Genomic DNA, 19,973 nt, shown 5'->3' with positions numbered 1-19,973 from the left:
TCACTCCCATTTTATCAAGCTCCTTTTTCAGTCTTTCCTTTAACCCTCCAAGACTCCTTTCTCCTGTCATCATGCCTTTATTTAACTTCTCTCCTCTCAGGAAGTCTGGCCTCTCACATGCCTACCCCAAATTCTCATTTTCCCAACGTAACGTTTGGGTCGATATGTGCGCGCTGCCACCTGGCTTTACCTCACCGTCATCTCTGAATGGAAGCAATAAATTTCAGAGCTGGATGAGCAGAAGTGTCCGCCAACTAACTACTGGGAAAACCAAAGGATTGTCCTTGGTCCCCAAGATAAACTCCATTCCCTACTGCTGCTGCACAATGGTTAGCACTGCTGCCTCACAGCGCCAGGGACCCGGGTTCAATTCCAAGCTCGGGTGATTGTCTTTGTGGAGTTTGCACATTCTCCCCGTGACTGCATGGGCTTCCTCCGGGTGTTCTGATTTCCTCCCACGGTCCAAAGATATGCAGGTTAGGTGGATTGACCATTCTAAATTGCTGCTTAGGGTCAGAGCAATCAGCAGGGTAAAGATGTGGGGGCTACAGGGATAGGACCTGGGTGGGATTATCTTTGGTGCAGGTTTAGTGTGCAGTATGGCCTCCTTCTGCACTGCGGGGATTCTATGATTCTTAACCCTGGGGTTAACTCCAATTGGAAATGGAGCAACCTTGGTGTCATATTTGATCTTGAGATGAGCTTCCAATCATTTATCCATGCTACCATTAAACCATATCCATCTATGTGATATCATCTGACTTTACCTCTGGCTCAGCTGATCTGCTGCCAATAAAAATGGCACTTTAATCCATGCCTTTGTTAGCAGTGGAATTGATTATTGCACCAGAGCTCTGGCCATCACCAATATTCCACATTCCATAAGTATCTAATCATATCCAAAAGTATGCTGCCTATCTCCTAATTTGCACCGAGTTCTGGTGATCCATCAGCCCGGAGTTCACTGAAGTACATTTGCTCCTGGTTAAGCAGTGCCTTGGTTGTAAAGTTTGCGTCTTTGTATTTGAATCCCTCCGTGGCCTGGCGTCTCCTTATCTCGGCAACTTCCTCCAGCTCTACCGCCTTGCCAGACATTTACAGTCCTCCAAGTCTGGCCTCAGGAACGTGCTCGATTTTGTGGATGCCCATTCAGCAGCTGAGGCCTGGTGCTCTGAAATTCCTTAACCAAACCTTGCCGCCTCTCCATCCCTCACTTCCCCTTGAAGGCAAAATCTACCTCTTTGACCAAACATTTGTTCAAGTATCTCCTTGTGTGGCTCAATGTCAAATTTGCCTGGATAATCCTCCTCTGTCTTGGGACATTTTACCGCATTAAAGGTGCTACTTAAATGCAAGTTGTTGTTGGTTTTGTTATTTACAAACCCCATTGCTTATAGGAAATAGATACGAGGTGTTAAATAAAACAGTACGGAAATATCTAGAGACAGCTTGCAGGGGATAAACAAAGGAAACCAGGCTGACTTGTTTCTTCATGCAGCTGGTAGAACACAATATCCATTAAGAAGAAATTTATGATCAGCTTCCTCTGTCAAAGCTGACTTCTTTTGAAGTAAGGTTACATGTTTATTTGCCATTCATCTCTTTAAAGAACAGACAATTGCTTTGAAGTTCAACCTCTCAAATAATAGCCGTCGATATTCAGAACTTTCTAGGACAAAGGTGACTTTTTACCCATCGTGATGACTGCAATCAGACCATTGAGGTTGGGTCTATTGGAATATGAACTCCCTGATTAAAGGATCAATCAATGGGTCAATTAGGGAATCTTTTCCTTGTATTTAACCGGGAGTGTCAGTTCTTCTGGCACTCCTGAAAACAAACTGCTGACTGATACACTCTGCGCACTGCTGTTGGAATTGTGAACAAAGGGATATTGGTGAAGAGACTTCAGCCTCCAAAGATTTATTACACCCATTCCCAGTGGGGATGTGACTGGTGAGCAGTTAAAATTGCATCCCGCTCCATTTCACCTGAAACTCGCTATGACTACCGTCTTAACCCTGGGGCTAAATCCAATTGGAAATGCAGCAACCAGAAACAGGTATTGCCTCATGAATAAGTTCCAATAGGGCTGTGTAACATGACAGATCGGAAGTCTGATCCAGTGAGTGCATACAGTTTGGAATGTGCAGCCTGAGAGTGAGATAGAGGCTGGTTCAATTGAGGCATTCAAATTGTTACCGATAAAACAACATGCTGGGAGAAGTCTAGCGAACGTTGCTTGGTGCTTTGCTCATTCGGAGAGTCAGTGAAGACACAACAGGCTAAATGGCCTCCTTTTCTTATGGACCCCTGAAATCTCCCTCTCTGTTCACCTCACAGGAGCTGATAGAAGACTTTGTTCTCCAGGGCAGTGACCGGGCATTTTGCCCACACTAAGAAGTCTCACAACACCAGGTTAAAGTCCAACAGGTTTATTTGTAGCAAACACCACTAGGTTTCAGAACTGGCTGTTCCTTCGTCAGGTGGGTAGGAGATCTCAGCCACCTGACAATGTTTGTTTTCCAGAGGTCCATGAAGGGGTACAAGTAACTGAAATTCCCACGCTGGACAGCAGATACATGGGAACACCACCGCCTGGCGTTTCCCCTCCAAATCACTCACCATCCTGACTCTGAAATATATCACCGTTCCTTCACCGTCGCTGGGTCAAAATTCCTGGAACTCCCTCCCTAACAGCACTTTGGGTGAACCTACGCCATATGAACTGCAGCGGTTCAGGAAGGCAGCTCACCACCACCTTCTCAAAGCTATTTAGGGATGGGCAATAAATGCTGGCCTAACCAGCGATGCCCACATCCCATGAAATAATTTTTAAAAATTAACTGAGTTCAAATTCACAAATCGCCATGGCGGGATTTGAACTCTGATCTCGAGATCATTAGTCCAAGCCTCTGGATTTCTAGTCCAGCAACATTTCAGGCAAAGAGACACATTAAAACTTTTAAAAACTTTTTAAAAGTCCCTCAAGGTCCTGCCAAAGTGTGTTCCAGAAGTATTTGTCTTTCCTGGTGAATCAGGTAGGAGACCCAGCTGTGTAATTCAAATAGAATTGAATTGGATTGAAATGTGCCAGGCCTGCATTCAGGGGCAACTGATGAACAGCGGATTTGCCCCAGGACCTGCCCAATGAAAATTTGCCAGCAGTTTAAATCGTGAAGATGATCATGTTTGATGTTGGTCAATGTGTGGCGTGGGTTTGGGTCTGAGATCCATTCACTTCCGATTCAAAGCACAATAAACTTCATTGATTACTGATCAAAGTCTCTTTCCTGTAGCTGAGATAAACCAGCTGCCTTTTGGGAAGGTATAATTCTGCAAGTTTAATATAGGGTCACAATTCAGCGTAGTTCCGAGGAAGGGCTGTACTGTTGAAGGTTAAGTTTATGTATTAATGTCACAAGTAGGCTTACATTAACACTGGAATTAAGTTACTGTGAAAATCCCCTAATCACCATACTCCAGCACCTGTCTGGATACGCTGAGAGAGAATTTAGCATGACCAATCCACTTAACCAGGACAACTTTCTGATTGTGGGAGGAAACCGGAGCACTCGGAGGAAACCCACGCACAGACAGGGAGAACAGGCAGACTCCACATAGACAATGACCCAGGCCAGGAATTGAACCCAGATCCTTGACACAGTGTTAACCACTGAGCCACCGTGCCACCCATCTTCTGAATGAGACAATATTGATGGCTTTGTGATGTCAAGGTGTTTGGCGGCATTCTAAAAAGAACTACCAAGTTCTCCCAGAGTCCTGCCCAACACTTGGCCCACAACTATGAATAATAAAAAAGATCACTAATCTCATTGCTACTTGCAGAATTTGCTGTCAGCAGTATTTCCCCAGGTTACTGCAATGACCACACCTAAAAATTATTTAATTGTTGGAAATTTGCTTTGGGGATGACCTGTGGTGATAAAAGGCACAGAATGTGTATTGTTCTGCATTGATATCATGACACCAAGCACCGAACGAACAAGGCCGGTTTAGAATGTATTCAATTCCTTAGCTGCTATATTCAAAAAAAGATTCAGGAGTGTTTAAAATGATGGATTATTGGATCTAATTGATGATTTGTTTAATGGATTCCATCAGAGCAGTGAGGACAAAGGTTTCACAGCCTGGTCCTGCAGCTGTTGCTTCATCCAATGTAGATTCTAACTCTCCCTTCCTGACAGCTGGCTTGACAGCGGTTGGGAAGTTATCACAATTCCCATGGACTGTGAGGGAAGATTTTCCAGAATCTGTCCACAAGCTCAGTGATTAGCCCACGCACAGCAAATGTTGGAACGTCGGGCACATTTCTGAAAGGAACGCTACCCCGTTTGCCGATTTTCACACTTGCTTTTCAGGTGAAAATTGCAATCCTCCCACATCTTTTTTGGAGAGCAGTGAGGTGCGTGCTGGTACTGGGAGGTCAGAGGGGGCTGAACACAACAGTGAACCCAGCTTCAGAGCAGTTGGGTGCTGTTTTGCCAGGGTGTCCCAATCTCACAGTGAACTGAGATACCCCCCTCCCCCAGTGGACATCAGGACCCCCCCGAACTGCACCCCCCCCCATTCATCAGCAGCATGTTCCCCCACCCTCTGCCCAACATTGGTCACCGGCATGGAGGCACTGGGGACTTCCTGATGATGGCTTTGCATGCCTCTCCCAATTATGACCCCGCCATGCCCCCCATCAGCATCCTCAACAGGATCCACATCTGCATGGCCCTCCCCCATGCTCCCACCCCCCCACCATCATACCCTTCATTTCCCACCCAGCGCCCATCCCCATTGCACCGCCCCTGCTACACTGGTGGTGCCCAACTGGCACTGCCAGAGTGCCTGGTGGCCACTGCTGGGGTGCAAGGTGGGCACTGCCAGTGTGTCAGATGGACATTGCCAGGTGGACACTGCCAAATGGGCACTGCCGGCGATGACTCTGGCCAGCTAGGTGCTTCCATAAGCCCTGAGCCCCACCCACCCCTTGTGGCTATTGCACCAGGTCTCTGCTAGTGGAGAGAAGTACTGATTTATGCCAGTGTGACCTCCTACCAGAGGGGTGGGAACATTCCAGGATGGGTGGGACGATCGTGTGCCGAACTCACAAATGAGTTTGAGATCTGGTCGGTCTTGTGCAAATTGACCTCACACCTTTTCTGGGTGCAACCTGGTTCGCGCCAGTGAAAAGGAGCTGGGAGAATCACAAGTTGTTTGGCGCAGGCACTGATTCTCTGGGGTGGGCACAAACTGCGCCAGGCATGGCGAAATTGGAGAATACACCCCCCCTGCCCTCCATGTGTCTAATTATATCCACAATGTTATGAAATAGCTTGTCATTAGACAAGAAACTAATTGTTGTTTAACGTAAAGCCTTTGGCAGGAGTTGCGACAGTGAACACACAGTTCTTGCACTCAGCTGTCCTGTAAGCTGCCAATGCACCCCATTCCAATATTATATCTATTGTATTTAAAGTTTCTCCTGAGATTCTCCTTGACTATTTTAAAGCAGCTGTTATCACAGTACAATCAGTTATATCAGAAATTGCAGGCTGCAGCAATTTAGTGTTCACTGACATACAGTGAGCAAAGGCGAATGTATTAACAGTTTTGAGAAATATTTGTCCAATTCGAAGTTGCAGACTATTGGCACTTTAAAAGGCTGCTGTCGGAATGAAACAATGTTTGAGAGTTCTTTTTGTTTGAGGAGGGTGGAGAACCTCAATTTTATCACTGTGGGAATGTTCAATTGGCGCAGTGGTGGTATTTCAGTGGGATATCAATGGCACTCCAATATAAAAAAGTATCCAGAACTCCTTACGGAAAATGTGTGAAAAGAAATTAATTCCTTCTATCTGTTCCTGAGTTAAGAAGGCATCAGCGCACTGAAATTCACATTTCCCCATTGTTAGCATTGTTGTCAGAAGCTAGCCTCACAGGCATATTTACTTTGTGTAATCCATTTTACCTGAGCGTGCATATTTTATTGTAAAGTTTTTTTTGTCCTTTTAGCTTTAATGTTCTCACACAAACAAACCCAACACTCACATGCTTGGGTGCACACACACACACACACACACACACATGCACACACACATAAGAACATAAGAACATAAGAAATAGGAGCAGGAGTAGGCCATCTAGCCCTTCGAGCCTGCCCCGCCATTCAATACACACATACACACACACACACACACACACATACACACACACACACACACACACACACACACACATGCACACACACACATACACACACACATGCACACACACACATGCGAATGCATACACTTGCACTCACGCACACACACAGGGCCCTATTTTACCAATTGCGTCGTGCCTATTTTTGAGTGCAAAAATTTGGTAAAGTCGAGTGTGAGGCCATTAACGCGATCTGCGCCCGTGTCTGCGCAGACGATCACTTTACTGTGTCCTGGGAATAGCCAACATCCGATTCACACCCAAAACGGGCACAACAGCGATTTAAATGTATTGCAATTGAATTAATGAACTGCCCGCCCAACTTTACCCGCATTTCCCCCTTTACCACCACCAATCTGGAACCGCGCCAAAATGGACCTGCTAAATAAAAGTCTGAATCGGGCCCTCTAGCTGCTGAAGAGCATGTTCAGTGTTTCCAACGGCTCCCTGACTCAGGCTGGTGGTGGTGGAGGTGGTGATGGGGGGGGGCGGGGTGGTGGGTGGTACAGTGAGGTCAGATCATTCTCTGGTGGGGTAGAGGGAGCAGATGGACCTCTGCTGGGGGGAACGGAAGGTCCGTTGCCACTCTGCGGGCGGTCGGTGGGTGTGAGGGGGAAAGGGGTCGCAATTGGGCTGGATTGGGTGGATAAGGGGGACAGTGATGCCTGTGGGGGCCATCGCTCCCGATTTCTGCAGCGGGGAGCGATCTGACACGGGCACGCTCTTTCAAATCTTTTTCTAACTGCACACGCGTAGATCAGAACTCCAACCGTTTCGGGTGTGCTAAGCCCCGCCCACAGCGTGATTCAGACCCACGATAATTTTTTTCAGGCTGAGTGCTAACGGGGGCGCCTGAAAGCAGATTTCCAAGTCGGATCTGAATTACGCCCAGCGTCAGCACTTAAAATGAAAATGGTAAAATCAGGCCCACAGAGGCGTACGCACGCAGTCATGCACACACACTCACGCACATACAAGTACACGCATCCACACACTCATGCACATACACTCACACACACATGCAGACACACACACATATCTGATGTGTTTTCAGTTTCTCTGGTGAATTCCTGACACATTTTGGGTTGTTTTGCACTGGAATTATGCAAATTAAAATGGCACCATGTTTCATAGAATCTCTACAGCGCAGAAAGAGGCCATTTGGCCCATCAAGCCTACACTGATAACAGTCGCATCCAAGCCCTATCCCTGTAATCCCATATATTTACCCTGCTAACTCCCTGACACTGAGGGCTAATTTAGCACGGCCAATGCACCTAACCTACACATCTTTGTATTGTGGGAGGAAACCGGAGCACCCAGAGGAAACCCACAAAGACACAGGGAGAATATGCAAACTCCACACAGACAGTCATCTGAAGTCGGAATTGAACGTGGGTCCCTGGTGCTGTGAGGCAGCAGTGCTAACCACTGTGCCACTGTGCTGCCATGCTGCCATTTCACTTTATTAAAGTCCTTACTTCCATTAAGCAGTGTGGTGGGTATTCATCATTAGTTAGGTTTAAACCCAAGTCACAGAGTTGACGGGGCAACATTCAAACTCAACTCATTAGCCAAGATTGTTTGCAATGGGATCATTTGTAGTTGAAAAGTTGTGAATAATTTTTCACAATGTTTTATCAAGGAAATGTTTGGAGGAGAATACATGATACATTATAAATGATCAGAAGCATAGATAATGTATTACTTGGACTGTGAGCATGTAACCAGAGGAACTGAAGTATTCATTTTCAAACTCTGGAAATGAAAGGAAGCCTATACCTTTCACAGCAGAGACACAGGACAGGCTGCTTGTTCTGAGAAACGGAAAACACTCATTGATGCAGTTGGAGTGAAGGCTGAGCCACATTGTGGAGGGAAAGCAGAAAGAGCTTTGATCTACAGCCGATCACATTACATCCAACCAGGGGGGTGGTGACAATGGGCAGATGGGGAGGTCAAAGGGTCACGTACCCACCCCATCCCCTCCAGTCCCTATAAGGTTGGCCATTTTCTCTAACACAGTACCTGCCCAAAAGTGACAGTGAATAACTTACTCACTTAATCAATCTCATTTGCCAGTGCCAACATCCTTTATGCTGATGGGTGCGACATTTTTTAAAGCCTTTTCTTAGAAACAGAAAGCTTTAATTTAGTATGGTTATAATTGGGCATTATGAGCAGCAGTGCAGCAAGCCAAAGGGTGGGTCTAGCATCAAATAACAAAAAAGGATCAACTTAGGTGATGTTAGAAGGTGGTGTTATTGAAGAAACCAAAATATACAACTAGATCTTGAGGCAAAGTCTAGCGCCAAGATCATGTTATCATCACTCAAAGTGTGGAAGTGCTTTAAAGGACTCAGGAGGGCAGCCAGCTCTTGCGGGACATGAAACAAATTTAACAAACCTTATCTTGTTGGAAAGGAGCGCTTCATGTTCAAGAACATATAGCAATTTGCAATTCACAGACTAGCTCACCTTTGCTATTAGTCATTTGTTAATACGCAAGTTAATAGTGGTGCATATTGTTCAGACATTATTATACAGTATTCTCTGCAAAAAAGCTGGCCTACTAGTCAGTTCACTGAGCTTTCAGATAGCCTTTCACCATCATTTGTCTTGATTTCAGATTACTGCCCCCGCAGTATTTTATTTTAATGGAATCAGCACCAGAATTTTCATTGGTGCGTGTACCACTCTGGTCACGCTCTTGTTTATTACTATGCTTGTTTTTCCTGGAACAAGCTTTCATGTTTGTACAAATGAGTTTTGTTCGAGGTGAGTCACAACCTGAAAGCTTTCAAAGAACACCAAATGTTAGAGCAAGGTCTTTGTCTTCATCTCTTTTCAAATATTTAAATAGTACGTAAAGGTTCTAAAGATTCATAGCTCCTGTCCTGACATTAATTCTGCAAAGAGTAATATTTGACATTGCCAGTGGTGTCTCCAAGATTATGCTATTGCAAGGCAGAGGTGTTTGAAATAATTCCTCACCAGCCGGTGTCCATTCACCAGGTTCCCTTTATTTACAAATTCTATTCCACGTCAAGAGTGCTTCAGGTATAAAGTCAGAATCCAGAGTGCCAGTAGACCTGACACACCCAGTTTTATATACAGGTGAGGTTCCCTGATAGTGCGGGCAATTATCTCCTCAATCAGGGAGCTCATACCCCAAGCACAGTGGTTAGCCAGAGACCCGGATTTGATTCCCGGTTTGGGTCACTGTCTGTATGGAGTCTGCGTGTTTTCCACGTGTCTGCATGTGTTTCCTGCAGGTACTCTGATTTCCTCCCACAGTCCAAAAGACATGCTGGTCAGGTGCATTGACCCAAACAGGCGCTGGAGTGTGGCGACTAAGGGAATTTCATAGTAACTCCATTGCAATGTTAATATAAGCCTTACTTGTGACTAATAAATAAACTTTAAGTGGATCTCATTGAAGGATTACAATGTTCAAGTGTGGAAGTGGGAGAAATGCATGCACCCATTGGAAAAACTTAAGAAGATAATTGTGAAAAGGAAACTCCATAGATACAGCAAAGCAACTTTGAGAGAATTCTTCAAGACAGGATTTACTCCCACTTGGAGATAAGTGGAAGTATTAGCGAGAAGCAACGTGGATTTGTGAAGAGAAGGTCTCACTAACTTGATCAAGTTTTTCGAGGAAGTGCCAAAGAGGATTGTTGAGAGTGGGGAGTGGATGTTGCCTACATGGACTTCAGTAAGGCCTTTGACAAGGTCCCACATGGCAGACTGGTGTAGAAGGTGAAGTTGCATGGGACCAGAGATGAGCTGGCAAGGTGGATACAAAACTGGCCCAGTCATAGAAGACAACCAGTGAGGATTCAAAGAATTCTCTCAAGGCCCCAGCAATTTCCTCCCTTGCCTCTCTCAGTATTCTGGGGTATATCCCATCAGGCCCTGGGGACTTGTTTACCTCAATGTTTCTCAAGAACCTCCTCCTTTTTGATCTCAACATGACTCAAACTATCTACACACTCTTTCCCAGACTCATCATCCACCAAGTTCTTCTCTCTGGTAAATATTGATGCAAAGTACTCATTTAATACCTCACCCATATCCTATGGCTCCCCTGTCCTTGGGTGAGCCAATCCTCGCTCTGGTTACCCTCTTGCTCTTTATATATGTATAAAAAGCCTTGGGATTTTCCTAATCCTTCTGGCCAATGATTTTTCATGGCCCCTTTCAGCCCTCCTTACTCCTTTCTTAAGTTTCTTTCTACTTTCCTTGTATTCCACACTGTAGTCACTGAACTCATACCAAGTCTCATTTACCCAGTATCCTTGCGTTCACTGAACTCACACCAATAATTATCCACTTATCCAATAACATTTGCTTACCAAACTCACACTGGCTCCCAGTTTGGTAACTCTTCAGTCCTGAAATAATCATCCTTGTTTTCAAATCCCTCCAAGATCCCCATCGCTCCTCATCTCTGTGTCTCCTTCAGCTCCACAACTCAGCTCCATAAGCCTTTGACATGTCTGTACCTCTCCAATGATGACCTCCTGCGAGACACCTCAGCCTCAGTGAATTTATGGGGACTCAGAGACATTCTCCCCATGGCACGCAACAAGGAACAGCAGGAAAGATCTTCGGGATGCCAAGATTCATCCCAAAACCAACATTATGAAAATTGTTGGGTTGGTCAGTTTCCTCACTGCTGCATGTGGAACATTGCTGCGTGTGTGTTAAATGCCACATTTCTTCAGATCACAACAGTAACTGCACTTCAGAAATGGCAGCTTTTATTTATTTTATTGGTGTCACAGATAGGCTTACATTAACACTGCAATGAAGTTACTGTGAAAATCTCCTCACCGCCACACTCTGGTGCCTGGTTGAGTACACTAAGGAAGAATTTAGCATGGCTAATGCACCTAACCAGCACACCTTTCTGACTGTGGGAGGAGACCAGAGCACCCAGAGGAAACCCACAAAGACACAGGGAGAATGTGCAAACTCCGCACAGATAGTGACCCAAGCTGGGAATTGAACCCAGGTCCCTGGCACTGTGAGGCAGCAGTGCTTTCCACTGTGCCACCGTGTCGCCCCGGTGATCATGTCACTAGACTAGTAATCCAGACTCCAAAGCTAATACTCTGGGGTCACGGCTTCAAATCCCACTCCTGCAGCTGGTGGAATTTAAATTTACCATTACTCCATAAATGAGCAATTGAAATGCCATAGCATGTGGAACAAATGCTGGAAAATAGGATGGGAATAGATAGTTACTTGATGACTGGCAACACGATGGGCTGAAGGGCCTCTTTCTGTGCTGTAAAGCTCTATGGGTGGGATTTTCCAGCCTCACTTGCCACAAAACCAGGAAATCCCGCCCCGAGGTCAACGGACCTTTCATGGCCTGCCCCTCGCCCGCTCCAATTTCTGAGGCAGGCAGGATGGTAAAATTCACCCCTATGACTCTATGGCCGGAATTTTACTGTCCCGCCCGCCACAGGAATCGGAGCAAGCGAGCGGACAATGAAAAGGTCCATTGTGGGATTTTACGATTTTGGGACTTTTATCCCAGCATATCTCACTACCAATCATGCAATTCCCTTCCTTAGTGAAGAGACGCTGCAGGCAGTAACAGATAACTCCTAGCGTGCACTCACTTACAGCTTGCAGCTTCCTCTGACAGTGAGATTCCTGGAATATCCAATACCTGTGACAGTCCCTTGTATCAAATAGCAATTAGGAAAGAACTCGGCAATGTGGAAAGGCAGCATTTCTTTTATTTAAGATTGTTTTGTCTCAGATTTCAAAAACAATCAACAATGAATGAACAGAAATCCAGAATTAAAGAGATGTATTTAAGTCGAACATTTTCACAATAAGTCCCTAATTTTAATTGCTCCAGCACTGGGAGCACCTGTGATTACCTTCAGCTGCCGAAAGTTCAGAAATTCCCCTCCAGGAATTCTAGGAAGGAGTGTGGGGGCTGGAGGTGTGTCACTTACAGGAAAGGGGCCTCAGATCTCCTATGCATCCCCAGTGTCTGGGTGAAAGGACCTGGGCTGGGCTGCACAGAGTGGTTAGCGCTGCTGCCTCACAATGTCAGGAACCTGGGTTCGATTCCCAGCTTGGGTCACTGTCTGTATGTTCTCCCTGAGTCTGCGTGGGTTTCCGCCGGGTGCTCTGGTTTCCTCCCATAGTCTGACAGACATGCTGGTTAGGTGACCTGAACAGGCACTGGAGTGTGGTGAGTAGGAGATTTTCACAGTAACTTCATTGCAATGTAAGCCTACTTGTGACACTAATAAATAAATTTAAAACAGAATACAGTGAGGCTCCTGGACCTTACTCCATCCCATCAGGCCACTGGATACTTGAAAGTTTATTTTTTTATTTATTAGTCACAATGTAAGGCTTACATTAACACTGCAATGAAGTTACTGTGAAAATCTCCTAGTCACCACATTCCAGTGCCTGTTCAGGTTGATGCAACTAACCAGTGTGTCTTTCAGACTGTGAGAGGAAACTGGAGCACCCCAAGGAAACCCACGCAGACACAGGGAGAACATGCAGACTCTGCACAGACAGTGACCCTAGCTGGGATTTGAACCTGGGTCTCTGACGGTGTGAGGCAGCAGTGCTGACCACTGTGCCACCATGCCACCCCCTCTACTCTAGCACAGAAACTCTTGGTTCGTCCCAGTACCTGTACTATGCAGTTGCAGACTTGCAGCATGGAGTTCATGTCCTCAGAGATGGAGGTCAGGAGCTGAGCCACGGTGCAGATATCCCCTGCCATGGAATGCACGTCCTGCATCAAGATCTCCACTGCGGATGTCAGTGATGGTCTCATTGTGCTGGAGTGACAGCCCCATCAGATAGAAGGTGATGGGACTCTGCCAGAGAGTCTCCGAGGAAGGCTGCTGTCACCCCCTCCTGATACCCACGATTCTGCATTTACAGCTCCAGCACTGGGACAACCGGGTCCAGGGGCACATCATCAGCAAAGGGCTCAGCAGAGTGCTGGGTTCTGGCATCCCTCTGAGTGCTGGTTTCCTGGGATATCACTGCCCCCCACCTTGCTGTGGATCCTCAGCTGTGAGGTGCTTCCCAGTGAGTGACCCAGAAGCCTGCCTGCTTATTGGACCCACCGAGGAGTGAATATCTGAGCCAGTGCCGGGTGAGGGTGACACCTCTTCAGCAGTAGGCTCTGAAAAGTCTTCCTCAGGGCTGCTGGAGTCCAGTGGGTCCAGTGGTATGGGAATGGTCCGGCCTGCCCTGCTACTTTGCCTGCAACAGATGGGAGACGGCATTAGTGCGTTACTGGGAATAAAGGAGGGAACATTGATTGCTCACTTCAGACTTGAGGAATGATAGCATTTCCTGAGGATTCTCACGTTTCTCTGCTGCCCTCTCTTCACTCTCAGCGCAGACACGCTCTTCCTCCTCCCTGGCCAGCTCAAGGCCTCTCTCCTCAAATTGTGAGAGGGTTCTGAGCCCCGGCATTACTCTGGCTGGGTGTGTTTGTTGAGGCTTGTTGTGGTTGAGTTTTGACACAGAAAGGGAGAGCGTTGACATTTAAGATGGCGATGAGGTGTGGCAGGGATGGGGCTTGAGAGGGAGCTGGAGTCTGAGGAGCATGGCAGCGAGTAGAGGGGGGACCTGTTGACTGGGGTAGAGGGGAGGAGGATTTCCATACAAGCGTTGGCAAAGACCCAAGTGGCTGGGCGAGAGATGAAGGTGGAGGTTTGGAGGGGGGAGAGGTCCAAAAAAAGGCTGCATGAGGCTAACTAACACTGACCGAGCACATATCATTCATCTTCTTGTGGCATTACTGCCCCATCCTCTTCTGCAGCGAGCTTGCACTCACCATGGCTGCCTCTGCATCCCAGGCAGAATGATGACCTTGGTGGCGGCGTTCTCCTGAAGGGGGCACCCTGCTTCTGCTGCAGTCCATGCAGCAGTCTGCTCAGGGCTTCCTCTGATAAATATAGTGCGGGCTTCCTCTGATAAACCTAGTGTGGGCTTCCTAACTGCCACCCCCTGCAGTTGCTGTGGAACATGTGCTGGGGAGCCATTTATATGGAGCTCCCCAGTGATTGGTACAGTTAAGTAGAGTTGGGGCTGGGGAACCAGAGGGAGATTGCCACAAGTGCGGCATGATCCTCCTGGACTTCGTCAATGAAGCTCAAGATCCAGTCAGAAATTATGCCAAAGCCATTGGTATCTTCATTCCATTTTTCTCAGCGAAACTGACTGTTGAAGTCACCCCCATTAAGTTCATGGGTCAGAACCTGCGAGTGTAACTGATTCAAAGCAACAGGTTTGGACTCTGGTCTCGTACTGCCAAACTTTGCAGGAAACCCAAATGATACACTACCCTGTGTCTTCAAACAGATGATACACAAATGAAATTGGGAGGTGGATGGACAAAGAACAAAGCCAGCACCCAGAGTAAATTTCCACCAGTGTAGGAGTAGGAAACAGAGTAAGGAGCACCATCAGCCTGAATTAGATCACGGTTAATCTTGACAGGGTTCACTTAGCTTCCCTCCAGATTTCTTGAACCTGACAGAAATGTATCGATCCTCAAAGCTCCAACTGTGCAGTTAATGACCCACCCCTCCTGCTAACATCTTCAATCAGGCCACAGGGAGAGCAGGGAAACTTCCTGATGTGCATTTTGTGACCTTGATGTTGACCTTAATAACTTCAGACTTGAGCTTCCATTACGGAAGGAGATTATGGTGAATAGGATGGCTGTGTCAGTATTTTTACTGTTAGCAGGGATTGTGGGGGGGAGGTTGGGTGGGGGTGGGGGCATTAGGAGAGAAACTCATGACTTGGTACTTGGACTGGGAATGATCCTTTTGGAATTGCACAACGGAGAGGCAGTCGGCACCTTTGATGCTTCTGCCCTTTCCCAGCACCTGGATCCTGCTTTGGGATTATTGCTTCCACTTCAACCATAACGCTGCGTTTATCAATACACATTTAGTATCATTAAACTGCGACTTCATCATGGTGACTACTCCACAGAATTTCATGCTCAGTATCTCTTAACCGATGTCCATCTACTTTTAGCAGCCATGTCACACACAAACAGAGCCTTACAGTGCCAGGGACCTGGGTTCAATTCCAGCCTCGAGTGACTGCGTGTGGAGTTTGCACATTCTCCCCATGTCAACATGAGTTTCCTCCAGGTGCTCCAGTTTCCTCCCACAGTCCAATGATGTGCAGGTTAGGTGGATTGGCCATGGCCCTTAATGTCATTGAATCATAGAACCACTATAGTACAGAAGGAAGTCATTTGGCCCATCGAGTCTGTACTGACCACAACCCCATCCAGGCTTTAGTCCCGTAACCCCATGTATTTAACCCGCTGATCCCCCTAACACTAGAGTTAATTTAGCATGGCCTATCAACCTAACCCGTACATCTCTGGTCTGTGGGACGGGGTGGCCTCCTTCTGCACTGAAGGGATTCTATGATTCTATGACACTGAATTATTCAATATATTTTTAGACACCCCAACATAATCTGATGAACAATGTTGGAGTGGTTGGGTTACTTCCTAAGATCAGCCTACCTTATTCTTAAACCAAACTTTGCCATCAAGTAGAAAGGAGTAGTAAATGTTTATATAAAAATTACTGAGAATAATCCCGTGAAAGGCAATCTACAGGATAATGGGGTATCTATTTACATTTAACTTCAGACAAATGTGAATGAGTGTTTAAGATTGGATCCAATAGATGTTGAGACAATTAAACAATTCCACCCCAAAGACACAATCATTCTTAAGTACGTTTGTCATTGAGTTCATTTCTAACTTTGGAATGCTATAGACCTGAAACAATCCCACAGTGTTCAGATTTTGCTGAGTTTGTATATAGTTCATACTTTTTAAAATTAAAGTCAAGCAGTTAAAATTACAATTAATTCATGGAGCATTATCTATTTGTAAAACTGCCTTTGCAATTTTTTCTAGGAAGTATTTCTTCAGGAAAGGACTAACCTGTCACTTTGCTTCTCATTCTATTTTCTTCTGAAATCCTTGATCACCTGCACCCTCGTGGGCAATGAGGTCTCGGTGAATACTAACTGAATGAAATGCTCTAACTCACATTCCTCCTGCATCCCTTGGTCAAAGCCCTGAATCTGTGTCCCCTAAATCCTTGCAAGATCCACTAATGGGAAGAGTTTCTCTCTGTCTATCTTATCTAAATCTATCATAATCTTGTGTGGGGGCTGCATAGCTCAGCTGGCTAGTGTCTGTTATAGAATGATGTCAATGATGTAGGTCCAATCCATGCAGCAGCTGCGATAGAGTCATGGAGAGCCACTTCCTTGCTTTTCTCCAGGGTTGATGTGGAATAGTGCCCATCAAGTTATGTAACCGCTTGTCTCGCTCTCTGTAAAGATCCCTCGTGGTTTATGGCTGATTAGTTAGCATAATTATATTGGCCTCAACTGAATCTCCCATCGATCTGCCTTGTTCCAGGAGGAACACCCAGAGCTACTCCAATTTAACGTTGTTGGTAATTTTGCACCCTCTCAGTAAATTAGAGGACTGAAAGCATTGGCTGAGCTAATCAGTCTATGCAACTCAACAGATGTAATATCAGGTGTTCATAAAAAACATCAAAATGAAACAACCTATTCCTGACTTTGGATCCACCTTTACCAGACTCAACCTCTCCGATCTTGGGATAACTCTAGATCCATTCATCTCCAATCCTGGGATAACTAGAGTCTAAGATTCTCTTATCCTGGACTAATTCTAGACATAGATTCTCCAATCCTGGGCCAATTCTGAACCCTGCCTCTATGATCCTGAACTAAATCTAGACCCATCCTCTATGATCCTGGGCTAATTCTGGACCCCAACTCAATGATCCTGGACTAATTATAGACCCAGCCTCTTAAATCCTGGGCTAATTCTGGACCCTGCCTCCATGATCCTGGACTAATTCTAGACCAATCTCTGTAATCCTGGGATAATTCTATGCATTACCGCTCTGATCCTGAACCAATTCTGGATCCAGCCACTCTAATCCTGGGCTAATTCTAGACCCCAGCTTTGGCGGACTTTCCATGTCACCATTGTGTACGTACATGGCATTTTTTGATGTATTGGTTTATGTAAAAGGGATTACCAGTCAAGATTCCAGGACAAAAGAAGTTTTTTTTAAATCTCTGCTTGGAGACGATCTTGCCACAGAAAAATTTTCAACGATATTAACAGTATCTTAGGCAAGATTAATTTTTGTGTTGGGATCTTTAAACTTGGTGGATTAGTATTATTTCAATGGAATTTTTATTATGAGTAGGTTAGAGTTATTTTTGATCATTTGGTGTTGATATTCATGGATGTCCACCACCATGCGCACGGATCTCCAAATCAGAGGACTGAGAAATCCATACAAATTGTCTTAATGTATGAGATGTTGAACTATGAGGAGAGGCTGAATAAACTAGGCTTGTACTCGTTGGAGTTGAGAAGAATGAGGGGAGATCTCATTGAGACGTATAAGATGATGAATGGGATGGATAGGATAGAGGTGGAGAGACTCTTCCCGCTCAAAAAAGACAGTAGGACTAGGGGGCACAGCCTCAAGATAAAGGGGGGGTGTTTTAGAACGGAGTTGAGGAGGAACTTCTTCACTCAAAGGGTGGTGAATCTCTGGAATTCTCTACCCATTGAAGTGGTGGAGGCTACCTCGCTAAATATTTTCAAGAAGCGGGTTGATGGGTTTTTGATAAGAGAGGGGATTAAGGGTTATGGGGAGAGGGCTGGAAAGTGGAACTGAGCCACGACAGATCAGCCATGATCTTATTGAATGGCGGGGCAGGCTCGAAGGGCCAGATGGCCTACTCCTGCTCCTATTTCTTATGTTCTTATGTTCTTATGTATGGAGACCACAATTTCTCCCATGATATTAACCTAAATTCAAAGAACGTAAGTGCAAGAGCTGAAGTTTAACCAGTTTGGACATATCCTTAGGCCAACTGAAATCTGTGGCCCATCAACGATGAACACAGGTAAGCTTCCAACTGCTTATTCAAACAAAAGTTTCTTGGGTCATTGATTCTTAGCATTATCTCCAACCAATAATCTCAGTGACAAGATCCCGTAACAAATCAGATTATGGTCAGTTATCAATAAAAGAAAAACCTCCTTACTTTCTTCCTTCCCACTTAGAATAGTTCCTACTTTTTATTGTTTGGTAACTATCTGTCACGGGGGGGTTGAGGGTTGCGAGATATCTTAACCCGGCACTGGACAAAATTTTCCAGTCCCGCCCATCCCAAGACCGAAAATTCCTTCCCAAGGTCAATGGACTTTTCAATGGTCCATCAAATTTTCTGTCTCGCCCGCAACGATTTCCATAGTGGGCAGGACTGGAAAATTTACCCCATAATTGTATGTGGCCCAAAACATGCTTGCAATCAGAAGCCAACCCCACATTGCCGATTTAGAACTAAGGCTCACTGTTAAAGAATGAGGGGTCACCCATTTAGGATTGAACTGAGGAGAAACTTTCTTTCTCAGAGGATGGTGAGTCTTTGGAACGCTCTTCCTCAAAAGGCTGTGGAAGCAGAGTTTTTAAATATTTTTAAGGCAAAGTAAGATAGATTCTTGATAATCAGGTGAGGGGAAGTGGAGTGAAAGATTATCGGAGGTGGGTGGGAATGTGGAGTTGAGTTTATAATGAGAACTGCCATGATTGAGCTGGCTCGACGGGCTGAATGGCCTGCTTCTGCTTCTAACTTGTTGGTTTGTATGTATTCCTACTTTTAAATTGGATACCTTCAGCAGTTGCACATCACCCCCTCCACAGGGGCAAATTATCAATTTAAATATGGTCAATTTTAAACGCTTACAAATTCCATTGAGAAATAATTACTCAAAGGGAAAGTGATCTATTTGTGACTAACCAAAGAGGTTAAAGTTTGAGGTCAAGGAGCATAGTGAACCTGAGAATCAGGAGAGGGTTAGGAACCAGCCAAGGATGACCAGAAAATTGCTGAAGGTGTAAAGAGTAAAATGAGAGTAAAAGAGCAAGAAATATGAAAGGATTTTGTTTTTTATCCATTTGTGGGACATGGGCATCGTTAACATTTATTGCTATCCCTAGTTGCCCTTGGAGGGCAGTTGAGAGTCAACCACATTGCTGTGGCTCTGGAGCCACATGTAGGCCAGACAGGTAAGGATGACAGATTTCCTTCTCTAAAGGACATTAGTGATCCAGACGGGTTTTTCCTACAATTGACAATGGTTTCATGGTCATCAGTAGATTCTTAATTCCAGATGGGTTTTTTTATTGAGTTCAAATTCCACCATCTGCCGTGGCAGGACTCGTGAGTCAGGAATGATCCAACATGTGTTTGACACATGGCTGTTGCTGTATAATTTTTTAAAGAGACTATTTATCTTTAGAACAATCTTCCAGATTTCTGTGAAGTTTTATTGCTGCATTCCCCTGGACAGAAACTTCCATTCCCCTCTGGCTCTAGAATTGCAAAAAAAATGAAAAAGCACAGGACTCTCAATGAGGAAAAGGAAGTTGAATTGATGTGGGAATTAATTTTGCTTTGTGCAACAAGCTCTGGGGTGAAGGTGAGTTTTGATGCTCATAAATCAGAGAGGAATCCCTTCGTATTTAATTCACGGTGGCACAGTGGTTAGCAATGCTGCCTCACAGGGACCTGGGTTCAATTCTCGACTTGGATCACTGTCTGTGCGGAGTCTGTACGTTCGCCGCGGTGTCTCT

The sequence above is a fragment of the Carcharhinus amblyrhynchos genome, chromosome 25 (assembly GCF_965287045.1).
Source record: "Carcharhinus amblyrhynchos chromosome 25, sCarAmb.v2.hapA, whole genome shotgun sequence".
In the NCBI taxonomy this organism is placed as follows: domain Eukaryota; kingdom Metazoa; phylum Chordata; class Chondrichthyes; order Carcharhiniformes; family Carcharhinidae; genus Carcharhinus; species Carcharhinus amblyrhynchos.
This window is presented reverse-complemented; position numbering follows the sequence as displayed.